General features: G+C 36.6%; 1 pseudogene across 1 annotated transcript; it reads right to left on the bottom strand.

Annotated features, from left to right (window-relative positions):
- Positions 1-1,708: 1,708 nt before the first annotated feature.
- LOC111161357 lies at positions 1,709-2,120 on the bottom strand (annotated as a pseudogene). Its single transcript, XR_002641528.1, has one exon. The product of XR_002641528.1 is annotated as an NADH dehydrogenase [ubiquinone] 1 subunit C1, mitochondrial pseudogene (transcript).
- Positions 2,121-21,071: the final 18,951 nt, after the last annotated feature.

Raw genomic sequence — 21,071 nt, 5'->3', positions numbered from 1 at the left:
ACAAACATGTTTAAGTCTACAAAGATATCATTTTCATGCTGTGGAATCTAAAGTATGAATGTGCCTTTTGAGAAGAGCATATGGTATTAATAGTGACCAGTTCCTCTTGTCCAGTTTTGATTAAGAAAACCATGGGATCTATCATGGTATAAACAAGTAGTCTTTTGGGTAATCCAAGGTAAATTAAAAAAAAGTTAATGTAGTACTGTAAGTTTCCTGTCTCAGTATGAAAGTTAAATATACAGAGTATTCACAATACATTTAGCTAATCCAAGAGGTTTAGTGGCTTAACTATTCAGGCTAGGAAAAAGGCCCCAGGAATACCTCATTTGACTAAGCTCGCCTCTTGATCATAAACTATACACAGTTTGCTTCCTGACATCTAATGAAGCCCTCTGTTGGTCTCCAAGTTGTTTTATTCTAGAGCCCCTCTTGTTCTCTCAGAAGTATAATCTTTAACCCCAAAGCTTCAATTAACATCAAAGTTTGTAGGGTAAAAAGTAATGAAGAAGTAAACGATGGAGTCATAAAACATGTCAGTTGTAATAAACATGTCGGTTCTCCAAACCATGAAAGTTGTAATCTATATTCTATTAAATCTATAAAATCTTTGTAGAGAAAGATCTCTCTTCATCTGAGGCTACTTATAAGTTTTGCCTCTGTCAGTTTCTGGTACAGACAAAACTTGACATTATAATTCTTTTCTAATATTTACTTCATAATTCTTCTTTGAAAGTACCTAATCTATCACTTGAACAACAGCAAATGCAATTGTCACTAAATTTGAGAGTTTACAACAATTTAATTTGCAGCGTCCCCAAATAAGGCAAATATTGCTTTACATTTTTTTCTTGTATAAAGTCATTGGTATATGTCAACTACAATCTGATAATAAAAATTTTTAAAAAGTCATTGGGATGTAGTAAATCCACTACAATAAATTTATGAACAGAGCAGCAAGTTCTTCAATAGCTAATTTTTTTTTTTACCACCTATGCTCAGATAAGAGGAAATATTTTGCTGGCTTAATCTCACTTCTTCTCCTCCTAGAAAATGAAGACAGCTAACTCTAAGTGAACATTCTATATACCTCCTTCCAAATTATTTCTCTATTCTTTTTTCCCCACTATCTGTAGGGCTCATAATAATAGGTTTGTAGAAGAGGGGCACCTGGGTGGCTCAGTTGGTTGAGAATCTTCCTCTTGATTTCAGTTCAGGTTATGGTCTTGGCTCAGGTCATGGTTTCAGGGTTGTGAGATGAAGTCCAGTACGGGGCTCCGCACTATCAGCTTGAGATTCTCTCCCTTTCTCTCTTTCTTTCTCCCCCATCTCGCTCACTCTCTCTTTATAAAATAATAAATACATCTTTAAAAATTAGGTTTGTAGAAGAGCTGCGGATGAGGTAAAAGTAGAGGTAAATGACAGAGAAAAACTTTCCAGTTTAACCATGACCAGTGCTTCAGTGACACAAAACAAGCAGAAAAAAAAATAACAAATGTGGTTCTCTTGAGAACTGCATAGGTCAAGGTCAATTCTATAGAGGCTAAATGAGTCTATTATTTTTAATGTCCTGAAAACAACTTGAGTGCATTCTATCTTCATAGAAGTTCATTGCACTAATATTGATTAATCTATAGGTCAATTAACTGTTTAATTTTTAAATTTATGGAATTACAAACAGATAAAATTCTAGCTTTTTTTTTAAGAATACAGAAGTATTTTTATTTTTTCATTTAATGATGCAAAACACAAATGCTGATTTGACATACATTCACATACAACTTTTTCTTTCACGTTTACACCTCAACAGATTGGTGAATCCAAAGGAACTAGTATAATCACTATATGGAACATACCATATTAGTATTTCAATAGTTTATTCCAACCCGTTTCTTCTTTTATACTCTAAAACATCTTCATCATGTTGTTTGATGAGAGAGATCCACAAGAAGACGGAGGTGCCCAAGGTCAGTCCAACTTTCAGCCAGTCATGTTTGTCATGTGGCAGATCCCGAACATAGAACTTTGATCGTGCTGAAGAGCCGCTTGGGAGCCTAGCTGGAGCCAGCAGCTTGGAGAACTGGCACAACAACGCGGGGAGCGCCATCTTGTTAGGCACGGCTCCCAAATTCTAGCATCCTAATGATTGACATATGCATCTCTCTCCAACATGGAAAATTATCACCCAACCAATGCCCAGTGTATTTCCCACTCCCAATAAATGTTGAATGACTTAAATGCTTGCTTTTTTGTAGTCTTCTGAGGAGCACTGGGAAAAACATAAGAAAAACTTTCTTCAGTATTATTCTAGATAGATCCTCTTTTTTCCCCCCAAAACACACATAATCTTAGAATATATGAACAATTCTCAATTTCATAAAGTTCAAATATTTTATCAAAGGTGTATATCTGTGTGAACAGAAAAATGGAGGGAGTGAAGAGGAAAAAGAAGAGAAACTACTATATATAAACTATTGTACACATTTCATAACAAATGCTGAAAATCCAAACAAAATTTTTCTAATCTAAATTCTTCTTGTGAATTATACTGTAGTTTAAGTAGTACAGAATTTCTCAACCATTGCTGTATATTAGAAACTTCTGGGAGCTTTAAAAGAAAAAAAGAAAGAAAAAGCATGCCAAGGCACCATCCTTGATCAATTAAACCAGACTATCTAGGAATGTTCCCATTCTTAGAGATCAGCACTTTAAAAAAAATCCTCTGTGCTTCTAGCATGCAGCCATGGTGGTTTTTATACTAACATTGAAAATGTCAGTAATTTTCTTTTGATAATTGATTATATTTCCTTAGTAAAGTCTTGCGTGTATATGAAAAAAATATGTATTCAATTTTTGGCAGCATTATTGTAAAATTTTGCTTCGTTATTCTTTTGTTTGAATTTAACTCATATTTCAACCATTTTTTAATCAAACTTGTAAATCAAAATTCAGCTGAAATAGACAATTGCGATCAAACCACTAGAGTTTAAACTCCATTCAACTCTTTCATTGAAATATGTAAAACTTCGGGCATGTTACTTAACTACTATAAAATAGAACAAATAATGCTTAACTTCAAAGGTGTGTTACAATATTTAAATGAAAAAAATTTATATAACTTGGAAAGCTTTCACCTTTCACAAGAGCTTGCGACAAATGCTTCATAAAGGCTCATTTCCTTCCTGTCCTTGCTGACTGAGCCTAGCAGTTACAGCCCCAGATCAGCTTCACCCTGCTTAGCTTGAATCTGTTTTAGCCATTATTTACCTAGAACTTCAGGACTAATCATGTTGTCCCTCAAGGGTAAACTAATAAGTTTAAAAAAAGTTGAATTGTCATATCAAATTGAATGATAAAAGCTCTAATAATAAATTCAATAAACTGTCTTTATGCCTTGTCTAGATGAATCTTGCTAATGCTTCCACTTAAAACTATTTTTATGCCTTCTGGGAAGTATTCTCATTGTTTGAATTTCATCAAGCTCAGAATCTGGAAGTCATGCTTCCTTTGTACCTGAGACATGAAAAGTGTTCAGAAATATAATTTTCGGCACTGAAAAGGAATACACGTCTAAATTTACTTCTCTTCTTCCTTCTCCTCCTCCTTCATCTTCTTTTTGCCTAAGTTCCTTTATGAGTTAAACACAATTAGCAGTTTCTTGGGCATCCTAGGTGTGAGTGAATGTTCTGCAATCTAAAGAAACGATTCCTTGACTTTTCAATAGGAATTTGAAATGGCCTATTAAAATAGGATAAATAAACCCGAAACAACTGTACGCCACTTAACTTCTACTTTATACCAGCAATATTTGATTCTATTTATTTTTACGTTATTTAAAAATAACTCTTGGGGCGCCTGGGTGGCTCAGCTGGTCAAGTGTCTGCCTTTGGCCCAGACCATGAGCCCAGGGTCCTGGGATCAATCCGAGTCCCATGTGGGGCTCCCTGCTTAGCGGGGAGCTTGTTTCTCCCTCTCCCTCTGCCCCAGCTCCACTCGTGCTTGCTCTCTCTCTCTCTAGTGCTCCCTCTCTCTCAAATAAATAAATAAAGCTTAAAAAAAATAAAAATAACATCTTTTTGCTTGTTTAAGAGTATTTTTAATTTGGCCATGTTTTTAAAATACATATTCAGAATATTGCCTATTTAGACTATTATATGTATATTCATTTCTTTTCAGTCAAATCAAGACCTAAGAATTTTTCAGTAGTAGATTAAGAAAGAGCCTGGTTAAATGACCTTTATGTTCATTTTTAGCTCCGTTATTCTCTGTTAGTTTCACCGAATTTCAGTAAGTCCCCTGAACTCATAACTTCAGAAAAATGGCTCTATCCCAAGGCGTAACAACAGAATATATTTGTACGTGACTAAAATAACTAGTTCTATCTTGATCCTCATATCTTAAAAACTATTTCTGACAGTTTATAAAGCAAACAGAGTAACTCTGTGAGAGTCATATAAATTTTGCCCACATTTATGACAAATTGTTAAAGTATTACAATAAACCTGAATTGAAATGAAAACCTGTTTTAGACAGACAAGGTTGCGGTAAATGGAAATGGTATTCTATAGCTGAGTCCATAAATCTAATTCCGACCCATAAATCGAATGCAGGCAAAGAAAAGTCTCCCAATAGACACCCACGGAAAAAGATAGAAAAGGTGTAACACAGCAAGAGGAGCAGCATGAATCTGGTGGTCACTGAGAGGTTGCTTCAAGATCCAGGATTAACTCCAGGAGAGAAAAGGTTTGTCTCTCAAGCTTGCAGCATATTGCACTTAGTGTAATGACATACACAAATCCTGATTTATGCTTCCAATGGCAGGGCCTCTACCCGTTGATATTTAACCAGACTTAGAGGTGGCTCTATCAAGATCAAGGTAAGATACATACAACCCACAGTCGAGTATATTAACAATTACTTCCTACATCATAAAATTGTCCCCAAATCGTTTACCCTAACATGTACCTGAAATCAAGATTTTAGTTTCATTCTGCCTTCAATAAGTTTTTATGCCTCTACTAAGGCCATTGTACTTTGCTTTTGAGCTGTTCCAACAGGTGATCAAAAATACTTGTAAAATCAAAGAGAACATTTAACAAAATAATAAATCAGTAAGATAAAAGCTTAGAAGAGGAAGTTTATTAATCCTTGAAAAAATTAAGAAGCAATATGATAAACTGTAACATCCTTTAAACAGATTTTTTTTTCTATTTTAAAGGTAGTCTAATAATTTTTGGATATTAAAATAATACATTTCAAAAATAGTATCAAAAATAAAAGAACCTAAAAATGGCATTAACCAAATTAAGTCTAAAACTTCACAAAGACTTTATAAAAATTTATGACAAGTATCTTTAAAATAGAAAATGTTAAAAATATCATACTCTTCCCATTAGAAAGCCTATTATAAAGATGTCACTTATTTCCAAACTGCTATAACTAATTTACTGCTCAGCAATAGTGAAAATACTCTTGAAGAAAGCCAAGGTGGGAAAGATGATTTCCCACATTATTCCAAGGCTCATTATAAGTCAATAGAAATTAAGACCACATCCAATTGGTAAAGAGGAAAAAATAAACTAATGGATCAGAAAAAGCAGTGTAGCAACAGTGTACAGTATATTCAAATATCTGTCATAAGAAAAAGTAAATATTGTAGATCATTGGGGGAGAGGATTGGTTTTGGGAGAATTCCTTCTTCATGTAGAAAAAAAAAAATGAAGTTATACTGTTAACTTATATTGTTCAAAATCACCTCCAAGCAGATTAATGATGAAAATGTGAAAGGGTAAAACTACATTACATTTTTTAAAACGGTATATGTTTATGATTTCCTGTTTGAAAGTATTTCTTTAGTTACAAATTGATAAAATTACAGGTAAATTTAACAATAGTTTACTTAGGAACTTGTGTTCAGCAAAAGATACTAAGAAGAGAGTGAGAAATTTGTAGATATATTTGTAACACATATAACTGAAAAATTGGTACAATAAAGCTAATGGCCCAAGAGAAAAATGGGAAAAAAACATTGAACAGATCAATACACCCTAAAAAGTCAATGAAAAGGAAAAATGCTTCATCTCATTTATAATCAGAGATACACAAATAAAATACATAATGAACTGATAATTCACACTCACCAGAGGGACAAAAATTAAGATAACTGAGGAACTGGCTGTAACTTCTTGTGAAGTGCTTGCCAATTCAGTAAAATGCCACTGTGTATTTGCTTTCCGTTCCTTCCCTGCCTCATTTGTTTCTCCTTGCCCTTCTTGCCTTGAGATTGCTTTCCCCTCCCCACTCCACAAACAGCTTCATCAGGGAAGTTTTGCCTGGGGTTCTTCTCTCTAGAGAATCTCAGCTAATACATCCTTTGCCATTTTTGCACGTAATGGCACAAGATCGAATTCCCTTTCCTTTGCTGTTTGTTAGCGACAAAATTTTGCTTTTTACCATCTTTCCCCCGTTTTATGAATTTACCAGAGAAGGGAAATTCTGGGTGTAGCTTTATTTTGCCCTCCTCACCTGGAAGTCTCTGTGTGTACTGGACTTTACGTTCACGTGTCGTCATCTTCACCAAGACTATGAACTTCTTAGGACAGCTGTGTTTTAGGTTCATACGCCCAGGCCTTTGGGCAGATAGAGCAGACAGTGGGCATCTGGCATCTGGTTCTGTGCACAACAGAAAGTAAAAGATCTTCCATCAAGAGAAGAAAGGATTTTCACAGCCAGCACAACTAGGAAATTGTCTCCCATTTCTACAAATAACTGAACAAGATGAAATAGGCTTTGAAGTACAGAAAGTTTAGATTAAATATAAAGAAAAAATTCAGGCCAAATCATGACTTTCTTCCTGGATATTTTTAAAAACAGAAAAGCCCTTACAATTATATTAAAAATTTTGAGCATTGACATACCTAAGTAGGGGAAATACCAGGTACCACTAACATTCTCTATCTGCTGTAAGTCTTGGCCTTGGCACATAGACAGAAGGGGTGAGTCTCACTTGATGGCAGAAATCCGAGTTTTTGGAAGGAAAGATCAGAACAGGAAGCGATTGTTCCCTCCAGATTAACTCAGTGTTGAAACAAATAAAATAGAGTGAAAGTTGAGTTTTCGTAGAGAGGAAATGAAAATTAACTTTTGTTTTTAAAAGGTATTCACAGGAAGTATGAGCCCATCCTCTTCCATTTTTCCATTTTTCAGAACAGCTTTATTGAGGTATAGTTGATACACCCAAACCCACACATATTTAATACATGCAATTTGGTGACTTCAGACATATGCATATACCCATGAAATCATCACCACAATCACACATATCCATCACTGCCAAAGTTCCCCATGTCCTTCTTTTAATGTTTTATGGTAAGAACACTTAACATGAGATTTATCCTCTTGAAAAAATTTTAAATTCATAATATATTATTAACTATAGGCAATATGTTGCACAACAGATCTCAACTTATTCATCTTGTATAACTGAAACTTTATCCATTTCTTTCAGAAGTGAAAGAGATGTAAATAATCAACAGTACCTTGCTCCCTGTAAGGACCCCCCAAATATATCTTTGTGTCATAGCATACCAACTGACAAAACAATACTCACGTCTGAAGTGTAATTGGCTTACATAGCTAAAGTAAGACAAATAAAAAAAATCTGCATAAAGTCTAAAATTTAAAAAATATACTAGGGATAGACTCTTCAAAGTACTTGTAAAAAGAAGAGTTTTTCTTTAAAGTAGGAACTTCTATCATTTTATTTATGTTTGGAAACAATTTGCCTTCGATTGAAAAATTATTTTTCCCCAGGGCTTGGGCTATATAGAATATTAACTTGACAACTGTTACTGTAAAGGAAAGTATGAAAAGGACTTGCCTTTTCGTCCTGCTTTATAATCTTCTGCATTATTTGACAAAAATGACAATAAATTTGAGAAGTTTTCCAACTGACAAGAGATTACAGAAATGAGCAAGCCTGACATAGGTGTGTGTACCTACCTGCCTCCTTGCACCACATTCTGTCCAATGCCAAAGATGAAACCTCAGTTTTTAGGGCCAGCTTCAAACCTAAACTCTCCGTGCTACGTGACAATCCACATTGGCCCGCTAGACAGAAATGTTCTGATGTGTGCATTTTCACTATGAAGTAGCATAGTGTGGTAGTAAAGTAGCTCAGAGCTGAAATCAGATAGACTTGGGCTTAAATAATGGCACTGCTGTTACTAACCCCACAACCTTGAGTAAGGCCCTTCGCTATGCTGAGTCTCAGTTTCTTCATCTGGAAGATGGGAATAATATATATTTTTATAAGCTTTATGAGAGAAAGCTTTCTCCTTATTTCATCGTCCAGAAATTACTCCACCTTAGAACACTATGACACCATGGGGATGTTTAACAGATTTTTTAATTAACAGTAATTCTCATTTCATTGGTACTATGTGAGAATTAGGCAAAATAATTAATATGAATAAGTCTTTTAATATTTTCTTTAACATTTTAATTATTGTATTAATGATAGACATTACTAATATTTATAAGAAATATTTACAATAATATAAAAATTACTATTATTATTTCATATAAAATTAGAATATTTCCTATTTTACATGTTTTCCATGTACAGTTTAGACCTTTTAAGTCTAGTCTCAAGTTCCTACTAGACTATATGTCTATCTATTTAATTGACAATTATAGAGTCTAACATCAGGTATTTGTTGCAACTTGGGGTGAAGCTGCTGTGCACATATAACTGAAGAATGAATGAGATCAGCCCGAAAGACGGGGACTGTTAACAGCAAGTCAAGGGCAGCACAGAGGAACCACTAGTCAAGTTACCATGTTTTATGTTATCAATATTTTTCTCCCTATTGTTTCAAGATGTTGTCATTTATTTCAACAGATGTTTGTAAAAGCTTTCTGGAAAGCAGTAGTTCGCAGGAGACAAATTTACTTCTAAGTTTTGCCTCCAGAAATGAAAGGAAATTATGTGAAGGGCTAAGAAAAAAAGGTATCTGCATATTAGGAGGTATTAATTTTTAAAACTCTGGGAAGGGACAGAGCTTTGGTGTGCTACTTTGGGTCCTCCCTCTAATAGTACCCAAGAGAAGACAATGCTGTTTGAAGGGACGTAGGTGTGTGGAGCACTTCAGGAGCCTATCTAGATCTGCAGAATCCAATGTTCTCAAGTTCTGCAAAGGTCTCCCAGGTACATGCAAGAACAACGGAAGGACCAGACTTCAGGGAGACATTGGGCGTGGACAACTGGGCTTGCATCTTAACCACAGCCAAAGACTAAAAGATCTTCCTCAAAAAGTTTTTCTTTGCCTAAGACCACTAGGATCTTTCCATAACACTGAAAGTAGAGAGGAGAGTAGTCCAGTAATGATTGAGAACAACTTTTTTCTACTGGGCTGTTTAAGTTGGAGGCTGAGAAACCTCTGATTTGTTTTAAAGGCAATAAAGTAGTGTGATCTTTGCTATATATCTACGATTCAAATAAGGATGCAATCAGGAAACTCAGAGAATTTGACAAATAAGAAAGTAATCAGGCTTGGTAGGAAAAGACTGAGGAGAGGTTTTTTAAAAATGACCAAGCCCAAGAAATGTGATAATGTGATTGAGAAAAGATTTATGTACAATTGAGTACCAAGGTAAGGAGAAAGCCAACTGACTCTAATATCAGCAAAAGAAGGATAGACAGAAAAAAAGCTCGGGCTGATGAAGTGGTAGACAGAATAATGGTTCCTGCAAATTGTCCTTATCTTAATCTTCCAGTATACTTTAGAACATGTTATCTTACATTTCAAAAGGGACCTTGCAGATGTAATTAGGGTTAAAGAGCTTGAGATCGGAGTATTGGCCTGAATTATCCAGGAGCCACCTGGGTAATCCAGGCCAATGACATGACATGACTGCTTAAATCATGTCTTTAATCATGACATGACATGACTGCTTAAATCATGTCTTTAATCATGACATGACTGCTTAAGTCATATCTAATGACATGACTGCTTAAAAGCGGAGAACTTTTCCCAGCTGTGTTCAGAAAGATTAAAAAATGTAAGGAGGGTCAGCGAAAAATGCAACATTGCTGGCCTTGAAGATGGAGGAAAGGGACCGTGAGCCAAGGATTATGAATAAGCCATCACCTAGAAGCTGGAAGGTAGAGACTCCCCCAGACTTCTAGAAAGGAACATATCTCTGCCAACACCTTGATCTTAACCCAGTGAACCCCATATCAGATTTCTAATCTACAGAGATTTGCATTGTTTCTTGGCCACTAAATTTATGTTGATTCCTTGTGGCAGCAATAGAAAACTAATGTAATGCACATCTAATCCACATGGCTAGAGTTCTAAGTATTCCCAATAATGGGATGGTATCAATTATAGGGCAATTGAGAGGTAACTTTTGGTTGCCATCTCTCTGAGTTGGGGGGCACTCATCTCAAATAAAAAGAAATATCTTCACATTTAGTACAACTTCTTTCAAAATTATTAGCTAAACATACAAAGATGTACTATTTCCTCTGGTACTATTTCCTATTACCTTATACTTTACTATTTTTTTAAAAAGATATTATTTATTTATTTGACAGACAGAGATCACAAGTAGGCAGAGAGGCAGGCAGAGAGAGAGGAAGGAAAGCAGGCTCCCTGCTGAGCAGAGAGCCCAATGTGGGGCTCGATCCCAGGATTCTGGGATCATGACCTGAGCTGAAGGCCAAGGCTTTAACCCACTGAGCCACCCAGGCACCCAACTTTACTATTTTTTAGTATATGTCCAGTCCCTTCTACTGTTGTCCTTTTTTTTGAAGTTGATTTTTGAAGCTGAGATTCAGCTACTCTTCAAAATAACTCCCCACTCCCTGACTCTCACTGTGTTAGACTCCTGGAATGTACGAATTAGTGTATGGTTTCTATTACACGTGGACTAACTCAGATTCTCTGTAATCTTAACCATACTATTAGCATCCTACTAAAACACATGGTCCTAAAATATGAAGGTCTTTCTTAGCATACACACTTCATACCCAAAGTGGTATGGGTATAAAAACCTACAACGCGGGAGAGATTGTTAAAAGATCAAGGTGCAAAGGATGTGTTACACATTGTAAGTCATGCAGCCCTGAGGCACAGAGGCAACACCTGGTCAAACACTAGTCTTTCAACAGACGCCCCCGACCCTGACTTTTGCAGCAGAAGGCGTGATCAGGAGTGTGTGGCTACAGGGCATATGCCTCCAACAGTGACACTGCTAGGACAGCATGAGGAATAGAGAGTTTCCTAAAATTGGAACAAGAGGCTAGACATTCCAAAATCCTCAACTGCATCCAGTAGGCATCACAAAGGCTGAACTCAAAACAAGTCTGCTCGGTTCTTTGCAGGGATCCACTCTCTGAGTTGCCCTACCCTTTTTTTTTTTTTTCTTTTTCTGTAGCTTCTTCGATTTTTCCCTAGAATCATTAATGTTAGGTTTTATGACTTTCTAAAATGCATTTTGTTCAACATGGCAACAAAGAGAGAAGGAGTCCAAGGCATACGGAAATCTAATTCTAATCCAGTTTCTGTAGTCTTGAAATGTTTGTCTCTCTTTGGGATCTTCAAAATTGAGATGTAAATATCATTTTAATGTGGCCTTTATGACATATTGCATAAACGGAAGATCATAAATATGGAAAGTCTTTGGTCTCCCTGGAAAGAAGATGGGAGGGAGGGAGAGAATCATGTCCATTTAAAGCATTTCTGTTTCTACCACAAACTTTTTCCCCTCCCTGTTATTCTTTGGAAGAGAACATGTTCCTAAATCGATGTAGAGCCTCTTGCCATTTAAATTCCACATCCACACACTTGAGAGTAAGTCTAGTGAAACTTTTAGTGACTTTTTGATGATACGGAGCACCCTGAACCACCTTACCCTGGCCATTAGTTATAGCTGAAATTCAACGACATCCTTAGCTCAGCTCATGTGAAAATCATGTAGCACATGTAAAACAATAATGGGAATTTAGACTTCGTGTAATAATTCTCTTTTCCCCTGCAGATGAAATGCAGCAGCCCGATCATATTCTTTCACTCCTAAGAGAACATTTTAAGCACTAACTCTATTATAATAGAGCCAGTCTTCTCAGCCACAAAGAAAAAAAAGTAACAAATGTAGATAATTACCCACTGAAATACAGTGGGTAATTATAGGACTCCTGTACTTTAACCAGAATATAACTCCTAATTATCTCAAAAGCGTAACTTTATACAATCAGAAACAGTTACCAATCAAAGAGCTTACAAAAAAAAAAAAAAAGTGGTAAAACCTTAGATGGTTGAATTGGAAAAGAGATAAAAAGAAATTTATTACTGGTTAAAAATAGCCCCAGGAACAAGAATATTCATGTGATGCTGCGGGTCTTTAGTGTTTAGGCTCAGTGTCTTGGTAACACTAGCCCTGACGGCAAGCAGATTTCTTCAGTACTTTCTACAGCCATCTATTTAGAAAGAATGCAGCTGAGAGCTTAAGTGGCCCTGTTTCTTTCTAGCAGGTCCCACGTGGGTATGAACAGTTTCTTTCTTCTCAGATTCACACTCTTCCTTTTTTTTTTTAAGTTCCACATAGTGATACACTTGTTCTTTAAAAGGATATAAACCAGGAATCCGATAGGTAAGCACTAGGCACCTGTCATAAAAGAATGATCCCTGTCAGCGTAAAAATGGGTACTTTTAGCTAATGCTGGCTTCACAACCTGGGGGAATGAAGATGCTAGAAAACTGTCAAAATAGTCGTCACCTCTCTATCGATTGCTTCCTTGTAGCGTTTGGCAAAGCCTCTAGAGTAAAGTTGAAGTCCTCCCAAGTTGTTTGTAATAGATACAAAAGTAGCCCCTTTTGGCACACTTTCTGTAGGTCACGCACCTGCTTAACTTATCATGTTTTGAACCTTTAAAATAAACTATTTGTATTCATATCCCCATTTTACAATCAAAGGAAGGTTCCTAGAACTCGAAAGGGACTGAGCCAGGATTTGGAGCCAGTGCGACAAGGTTCGCTCTTTGTACCATTGCCTGTCCTCCAGCAAGCTGCCTTCCTGGGCTAGTGCTCCCACACCCCTGGGCACAAGGGGACACAGGACCCTTGTTGCTGGAATTATTGTGTGTGATTCCACTGACTGCCTGACCTTTTCATTCTCCCTATTCTTCCTCATCCTTCGCTTCAAGAAGGTGGACAACCAATGAATTCTCAGTACTGCCTGGGAATCCCACCATGCTCCTGTCGTAAATTCACTTTGCCACTCTCTGAAACGACTGTGGCATACCTTTTCTGTCTTCCAAGTTCGTATTCCCCACTTTCAATCCCTTTTCCCCTACAACTTCTACGGATGAACAAATAATTAAAATAGAAGTTTTTCTTATGGACCGATCTTCAGCCTCCCACCACCTAACCCATAAATCTGTGTATCTGTATATAGGTTCTTCTTCCTCAGCAACAAAAAGACATCCCTGTTCTTTTAAAGCTCATCCCTTCACAGTTAATGCTATCCTAGCCTTTGTTCTCAATGACTTCAGTCCTTGGATTACTGACTTTTGCATTAGCCATCTTGTCCAGCTTTACTGGCTCATTTCCTAACAGCAAATGAACACTCTCTAGTATCTCTCATTTCTTAAAAACCAAAGACAATAAAAGAGTATCCTTCTATACTCACATTCTTCTCAGCTAAAGCCCCATTCCTCTACTCCTTCAGCTAAACCTGCCAAAGATCTGTTAACACATTTCCCTTTCACTCTTTCACTGAGTTGAGCATGATGCCCATTCCCACTACTCCACTGAAATGAATGCTCCTGGTATTATCAATCTCCATATTGCTCAACTCTGGACACACTCATCTTATCTGACTTGGAGCAGCGTCTGGTGGAATTGACCATGTCACCTTCTTAAAACAGTCTCCTCAGCTGGGAAACAAGACATCGCTCTTTCCTGCCTTTCTTCATCCCTAGCCAATTGTTTCCATTTGATTTTCTTAGCTGAATCTTTTCTTCTGTCCAAAACTAAATGTTGTGATGTGGATCCACTCAGGGTTTAGGGTTGGAGGCCCCATTTGTCAAGTTCATCTTTTTACACTCTTTCATTCTCAATGCATTGTCTCATCCATCCCTGTGGGTTTAAGCATCATTTGTATGCATATAATTCCCAGGGTTTTTGAAAATCTTGAACCCAAATTGCTTCTCTCCATTTTACACATCTTGCTGCCTACTTGATATTTTCATTTAGATATTTCATAAAATAATGAGAAGGGAGTAACCTCTGTACACCAGTTCTTCTGCCTAGCAAGTAACATGTGGAAGAAGGTCAGTATCTCAAGGATTCAAGGAAGGTGAGTGAGACTCTAAGGTTTACAGATCTTGAGAAGTGGGTTTATTTTAGTTTTGCTGTTTTTCCTTTGTTCCAATTTCACTGGGAACTGAATCACTGCACACACGAATGGCTTTGATTTCAGAGGAAATGTAAATGAAGTGCTATGATCACTCAAACTAGAAGTCTGTAGTCAAGGATAAGCCAAGCTTATCTCAGTCTGCCTGCCAAACTCAACTTCTCAATTAAATCTTCACAACATTTTCATCTCATAGCATTTTTCAATTGTACATGATTAGTTACAGAAATAGCCAAAACTGTGGAAATTTTAAGTTGAACAAACCTTGCAGCCAAAGGAAAGAACTCCGTCATCCAGCTGCAACACCACACCAAAAAACCTAGCTCCTCGCCTCCGGATAAGGATAGCAGGGAAAGAGAACATCTACATCCTCCCTAGACAAGGGAGAGCACAACTCACCCACATTCCAAAACCTTACCACCAAAGTGTAGCAGGTACAGGTATATGTTTCGAGTTTTCTGATTTACTCTTAGATTGTTGAGTTATGAAAGGAAAGGTATACTTTCCTAAGACAAACTGTTAACTTTAAAGAGACTTTTCCCCTGTGGGACATAAAAATGTTTCAAACTTGTTTGCATTTTCAGTGTACTTGTCACGCACATAGGGTAGCTGGTTTATTCTCTTCATATCCTGGCTGCTGGACTGTTTCAAAACTGGCTGGTTAATTCATATCCTTCCATAAAAATGGGAACCCTATGAATAATAATGGGCATAGTTTTCTTACTTTCCACTGGGGGAACAAAACACGGAAAGATCATTCACTCATTCCAAATTTTGAGTATCATGCAATGTGTGAGATGGTCAACGAGGAGCTCTGTGAAGCATAGCAACAAACAAGATTTGTCCTGGTCTCAAAGGGTATACATTGGCAAATCAGCAACAGTGTCACAGATATATAAATGCCATAGAACAAAAATAGATACCACCTATTTCTGTTTTGCGAGTGGCAATTCCAATCTTCCAGTGGTTTTACCTGAAGTATGTTTATAGCATATGATGGTGTCAGTAAATAAATAACTTACTTCACAGCATTTTCAATCTGGTTGAAACAACAAAATAGAGAAGGAATGAACATTAGAAATCTTGGATTTAATTTTTTTAATTTCTTAATTTTTCCCCTTATAGATCACATCTAATCTGTCCACCAGTCCTGTCAACTATCTTCAGAATATACGCATAACGTGACCATATCTAATTCACCGTATTGCCTGGATTGTCACGATAGCTTCTTAATTAGTCTCTCTTCCATATCAGCCCAGAGATTTATCTGGAACCCTTGAGTTCCATGGTCCCTTTTTGCATGATCCCGTCACACTTTTACATCTAAATTCTAGTTGTGATGTTTTATAATTTTTTTTAAAGAGAACTCCCCCAATTTTATAAGGCTTCATAAAACCTGGACTCATCTCTGCTTTCACAGTGCTTTTTGCCTTCTTATCATCTACTCTCAGTGTAGTAACTAGAATGATCCTTTTAAGACCTCTGTTTCAGGGCACCTGGGTGGCTCAGATGGTTAAGTGTCTGCCTTCGGCTCAGGTCATGATCTCCAGGTCTTGAGATCAGGTCCCATGTTGGGCTCCCAGCTCAGCAAGAAGGCTGCTTCTCCCTCTCCCTCGGCTCTCCCCTTGCTTGTGGTCTCTCTGTCTCTCTCAAATAAATAAATAAAATGTTTCAAATAAAATAAAATAAAAATAAAACCTCTGCTTAAAGCCTACCAATCATCTCCCATCTCATTCATCTTAAAAGCCAAAGACCTTACAGTTAGTGCATGATGCCATTTGTGACACTGTCTCAATATCCCTCTGGTCTTTCCCCTGTGAGTATCTCTCTGATTACTCTGCTATAGACACATTGCCCTCCTTGGTATTCATGGAAAATGCCAGGCATGTCCTGTTGCAGGACTTTTAATATTTACTCTTCTCTTAGGTATCCTTAGGGCTCAGACTCTCACCTTTGTTATCAGTTATCACCTTCCCAGAGCACCTGATTTAAACTCCAATCTTGTTTAAGTTCCCAAATTTCTTACTCTACTGTATTGGTTTGAGTGTTAGATCCCCCCAAAATACAGGTGTTCAAATCCAAATTCCTCTATGTGAAGGTACTAGGAGGGGGTCCTTTGGAGGAGGATTAGATCATAAGGATGGGAGCCCTAAAGAGGCCGGAGAGCTAGCTAAATCTATTTCTTCCATGTGAGGCTACAACTAGAAGTTTGCAACCAGGAAGACAGTCCTCACCCAACCATGCTGGACCTTGACCTTGAACTTCGAGCCTCCAAAACTGTAAGAAATGATTTTTTGTTGTTTAAGCCATCCAGCCTATAGCATTTTGTTACTGTAGCCTATGAAGACTAATACAGTAATTGGTACCAAGAACTGGGGTGCCACTGAAACAAATAACCTAAAAATGTGGAACCAGCTTTGAAACCAGGTAATAGATGAGGCTGGAAGAGCCTTGAGGTACATGCTTGAAAAAGCCAAGATGGTTGTAAAGAGACTACTAAAGTGATTCTGATGAGAGCTCAGAAAGAAAAGAGAGCTGGAAAGAAAGCTTCCATATTCTTAGAAAATAAGTGAACAGAATGTTCATGGAAATATGGCCAATGAAGGCCATTCTGATGAGAACTCAGATGGAAATGAGGAACATGTAATTAGGCAATGGAGAAAATGCAATCCTTGTCATAAAGTGGCTAAGAAGTTGACTGATCTGTGTTCTAGTGTCTTGTGGAAGGTGGAACTTCTGAGTGATGAAATGGAATATTCAGCTGAGGACATTTCTAAGTAAAGTGTTGAAGGGATGGCTTGGTTTCCTTCTGATTACTCACAGGAAGATATAAGAAGAGAGAAATGAATTAAAGAAAGATCTGCTAAGCAAAAAGGAACCAGAACTTAGATATTTGGAAAATTCTCAGCCTGTCCATTTGTAAAAAATGAGAAAGTTTGTTCTGGAGAGAATATTAAGGATATGGCTGAGCAATCACTTGATAAAGAGACTATGAGTGTGGCTCAGCCATTTAAGCAGACCAGGAATAGAGATGGGATTATACCAGCAAAGACACTGCCAGTTTGAACTAAAGCTGAACTAATGTAGGATGGGATGAAGAAAGTCTGGCAGATCTCTTAGATTCTACAAGACAGGCCCATAAAGCTATTCAGCTGCTAACCGTGCTATTGTTCAAGAAAAGGAAAGAAGGACCTCAGAGGCTACTCAGAGATCATCACTGCTGCTCCTTCCAGGACAGGCTCAGTAGGCACAGGCCTGGGTTGCGGGGGGGCGGAGGGCAAGGCAGCTTCCATCTTGGTTTCAAAGAGCAAGATCACCATCCAGCAGATCCGGTCATCAATACGCCTGCAGAGAGCAGTCGTGTGAAGGGTGCCTTGGAAGAGAGACACATGGTGGGCAAGGTGGCCACCACAGAGAGCTGTGCAAGCAGTGCCATACTGAGTCAAAAGGAGGACCACCTGCCAAACAGTAGGGGTGAAACTGCTATCCCAGGGGGCCTGGAGGGCAGAGCACCCAAGCAAAGAATATCATTCTCCTGCCTTAAGAGCTAATGGGATTTATCTTGTTACTGTTGGACTTACATGTGACCCATCCGTTCTTCCTTCCAATTTCTCCCTTTTGGAATGGGATCATCTATTTCTCCCATGTTTGTCCTACCACCAAATTTCAGAAGCTCATACTTGTCTGGCTTCACAGCTGGAGAGGAATTTTGTCTCAGGATGAATCATACCTTGAGTCTCACCCATACCCGATTTGTATGATATTTAGATGAGACTTTGGACTTTAGACTTCAAAGCTGATGCTGGAATGCATTGAGACTTTTGGAGTTATTGGGAAGGAATATATATATTTTGCATGCAGGACATGAATCCCAACAATGGAATTCCTATCTGACAGTACACACAAAACTAAAGCAGACACATTCATGATTTAAACGTTTTAAAAACCTTAAAAGTCCTAGAGATCTCTTAGAAATTTCAGTTTAAAAAGGCCTTTGAAACACAACACCGGAGCTAGAAAGCACAACGAAGAAAAAGAAAAGATTGGATTTTGTAGCTTAAAACTCACTGACAAAAGATACAATAAATAAGTTAAAAGACAAAGAATCTAGGAAACATATTTGGAATGACACACAGAAAGGAATTCATAGTTTATAATTCAAAAATAAAAAAACTCTTCAGTAAGAAAATGGCAAGCAATATATACTGGTTTCTTCACAGAGAAATAGAAGTAGCAAAGAAAGAGATGCTTCACCTCACTCATAATGAAAGAACTGAATTTTTTGTTATTTTCTTGTTTTTCTTGTTATTACAAGTTTTCTTGTTACTACAAGAAAATACCTTTCAGAGTCTTGGTTGCCTTGTGTTGCTGAATGCATTGAGAAGTCAATCCGGTAAGAAGATAAATTGGTACAAACATTTGGAGGGCATCAGGATAATATGTATAAAAATTTGAGATGTACATTTTTAGATATAATAATTTGTTTTTAAAAACTTACATGGAGGGACACTGGGTGGCTCAGTTGATTAAGCATCTGCCTTCGGCTCAAGTCATGATTCCAGGGTCCTGGGATCGAGCTCCACATTGGGCTCCCTGCTCAGTGGAGAGCCTGTTTCTCCCTCTCCCTCTGCTGCTCCCTCTGCTTGTGGTTTCTCTCTGTCAAATAAATCAATAAAATATTTTTTAAAAACTCACATGGAAATAATGAGGCAAGTAGATATAACACTAGGTCCTATCATGTTTATTGCAGCTTTGTTTATAATATTAAGGTACTAGAAACAAGAAAATGTTTATCATCAGGGATCGGTTAAACTAATTTCCTCACATGGGAACAATGGAACATAACTAAAAAGATGAGATAGTTTGATATGAATTAACATAAAAAGGTATAGCCAACATTGTTATAGTTTTTAAAATATTTTGTTTTTTATAGTTCCCATTGATGTAGAAAGATAGCTACATGTATTTTAAAAATCTGAAGACATACACAATGAAATGATAAAATTTATATTTGGGAGATAAAGAAGGACTATCACTTTCTACTTAGAAATCAGTATTGTATGGTGACTAACATAACACAATTGAAAAAAAGAAATCAGCATTGCATAATTTTTTATGATGCTGTACTACTTTGATAATCAGCAAAATTGCTAAAGTTATTTCCATTATGTAAAAGAAAAAATGAGGAATTTCCCTTTACTTAAGAAATATGTCTTCACATATATGTGTTCTTCAATTCATATGAACAGTTTTCCAATAAAATCTCAATCAACATTATCTATAATTTTTTATAATTATTAAAATGTGTTTTTCAGAATGTTACACTATGTATTAATATATCCTTTGAATTTCTCACCGATTCTATGGGGCTTAAAATGATATCTTAAAAAGTCGTATTATCTAGGCCAATGCTTCAAATACTCGGAAGTCCACATAGCTGGAGAAGCTGTACATATTTTTTTAAAGACTGAACTCAGGTGATACTGGTTCACTGATGCCATATGAATTGTAATACAGAAGGAAATTTTCATTTTTTCTTCTTCAAGGTGCGCTTTCCTTGCCAATTGCTGATATAATGTAAACTTTCCAAAAGTTTCTGAAATAAGAATCTTCAATATTCATATAAACAGTGTTTTATATTACATGTATCAAGATATTCTCACCCAATCAGTATGGTTACAAATGCAAGAACTGTCTATTTCCATCCATTTTTAGTGTTGCCACATGTCAACCCAAACAATGTCGATTTAACAATGTGATCAGTTGCTTCTAATTCAAATCTCTAATTTTCTTTACTTGAAAAGATACAATAAATAGATCAATCTAATACTCATGCTACTTTGGCAAATAAGCTTCCCTATGTTTTTTGTTTGTTGCTTTTTATATGAGATAAGGTTGTGAGATGGTGGAAAAATTCCTGGATGAGGCAATCAAGAAATTTGGATTCTACTCTCAATAGCTACAAAAAGCTGGGGTAAGCCACTTAATTAGTTGGGGGCCCAAGTTTTTCTTCCATAAAATGAAGTATTATAATCAGGAAATTCTTAGTCACTGTCCCTATTAAATGTCAAGTCATGAAATGATTCAGGGAGAAAATCTGTCTATGATTCTATATCTTGTCTTCTCCACAAATACTTAATGATCCAACACCAAATCTCTTTCCCTTGCTAAACTTTTTACTATTATATTTGTATTTAAATACTTTTCTTTATACATTCCTGTTAAATCATGTCAGTTAGATAATAAATATAGATTTCTTGACTTGATATAAGCTATTTAAAAAAAAAAAAACTTTGTCCGTAAGCCTCTAGCATCATTAAATCATATATGAATTATAATATATAGTGACATTTTTGAGTAATAAAGACTATGACTTTATTTTCTACATTTAATACTTTACCTTTTGGAAATTTTGATGTGTGGAATAAATAAGAAATTTATTCCATTAAAAAACAAAAACAAAACCAAAACCAATATATAGTGACATGTTCTAAAATTACGTTAAGAAAAGAGAAACATTATTTTTAAAAATTTAAAATCTCTCTCATCTGCAGTCAAACATTTCATTGTGCGACAACTTTCTCTTCCTGAGAAAAGAGAATGAAAATGATTCTTTCATTGGAAACTGAAAAAATAATACACAAAAATGA

Source organism: Enhydra lutris, unplaced genomic scaffold, assembly GCF_002288905.1.
Source record: "Enhydra lutris kenyoni isolate GAN:26980312 unplaced genomic scaffold, ASM228890v2 scaffoldscaffold84, whole genome shotgun sequence".
Classification (NCBI taxonomy): domain Eukaryota; kingdom Metazoa; phylum Chordata; class Mammalia; order Carnivora; family Mustelidae; genus Enhydra; species Enhydra lutris.
The sequence above is the reverse complement of the archived record's forward strand: the minus strand, read 5'-3'. Positions and strand labels throughout refer to the sequence as shown.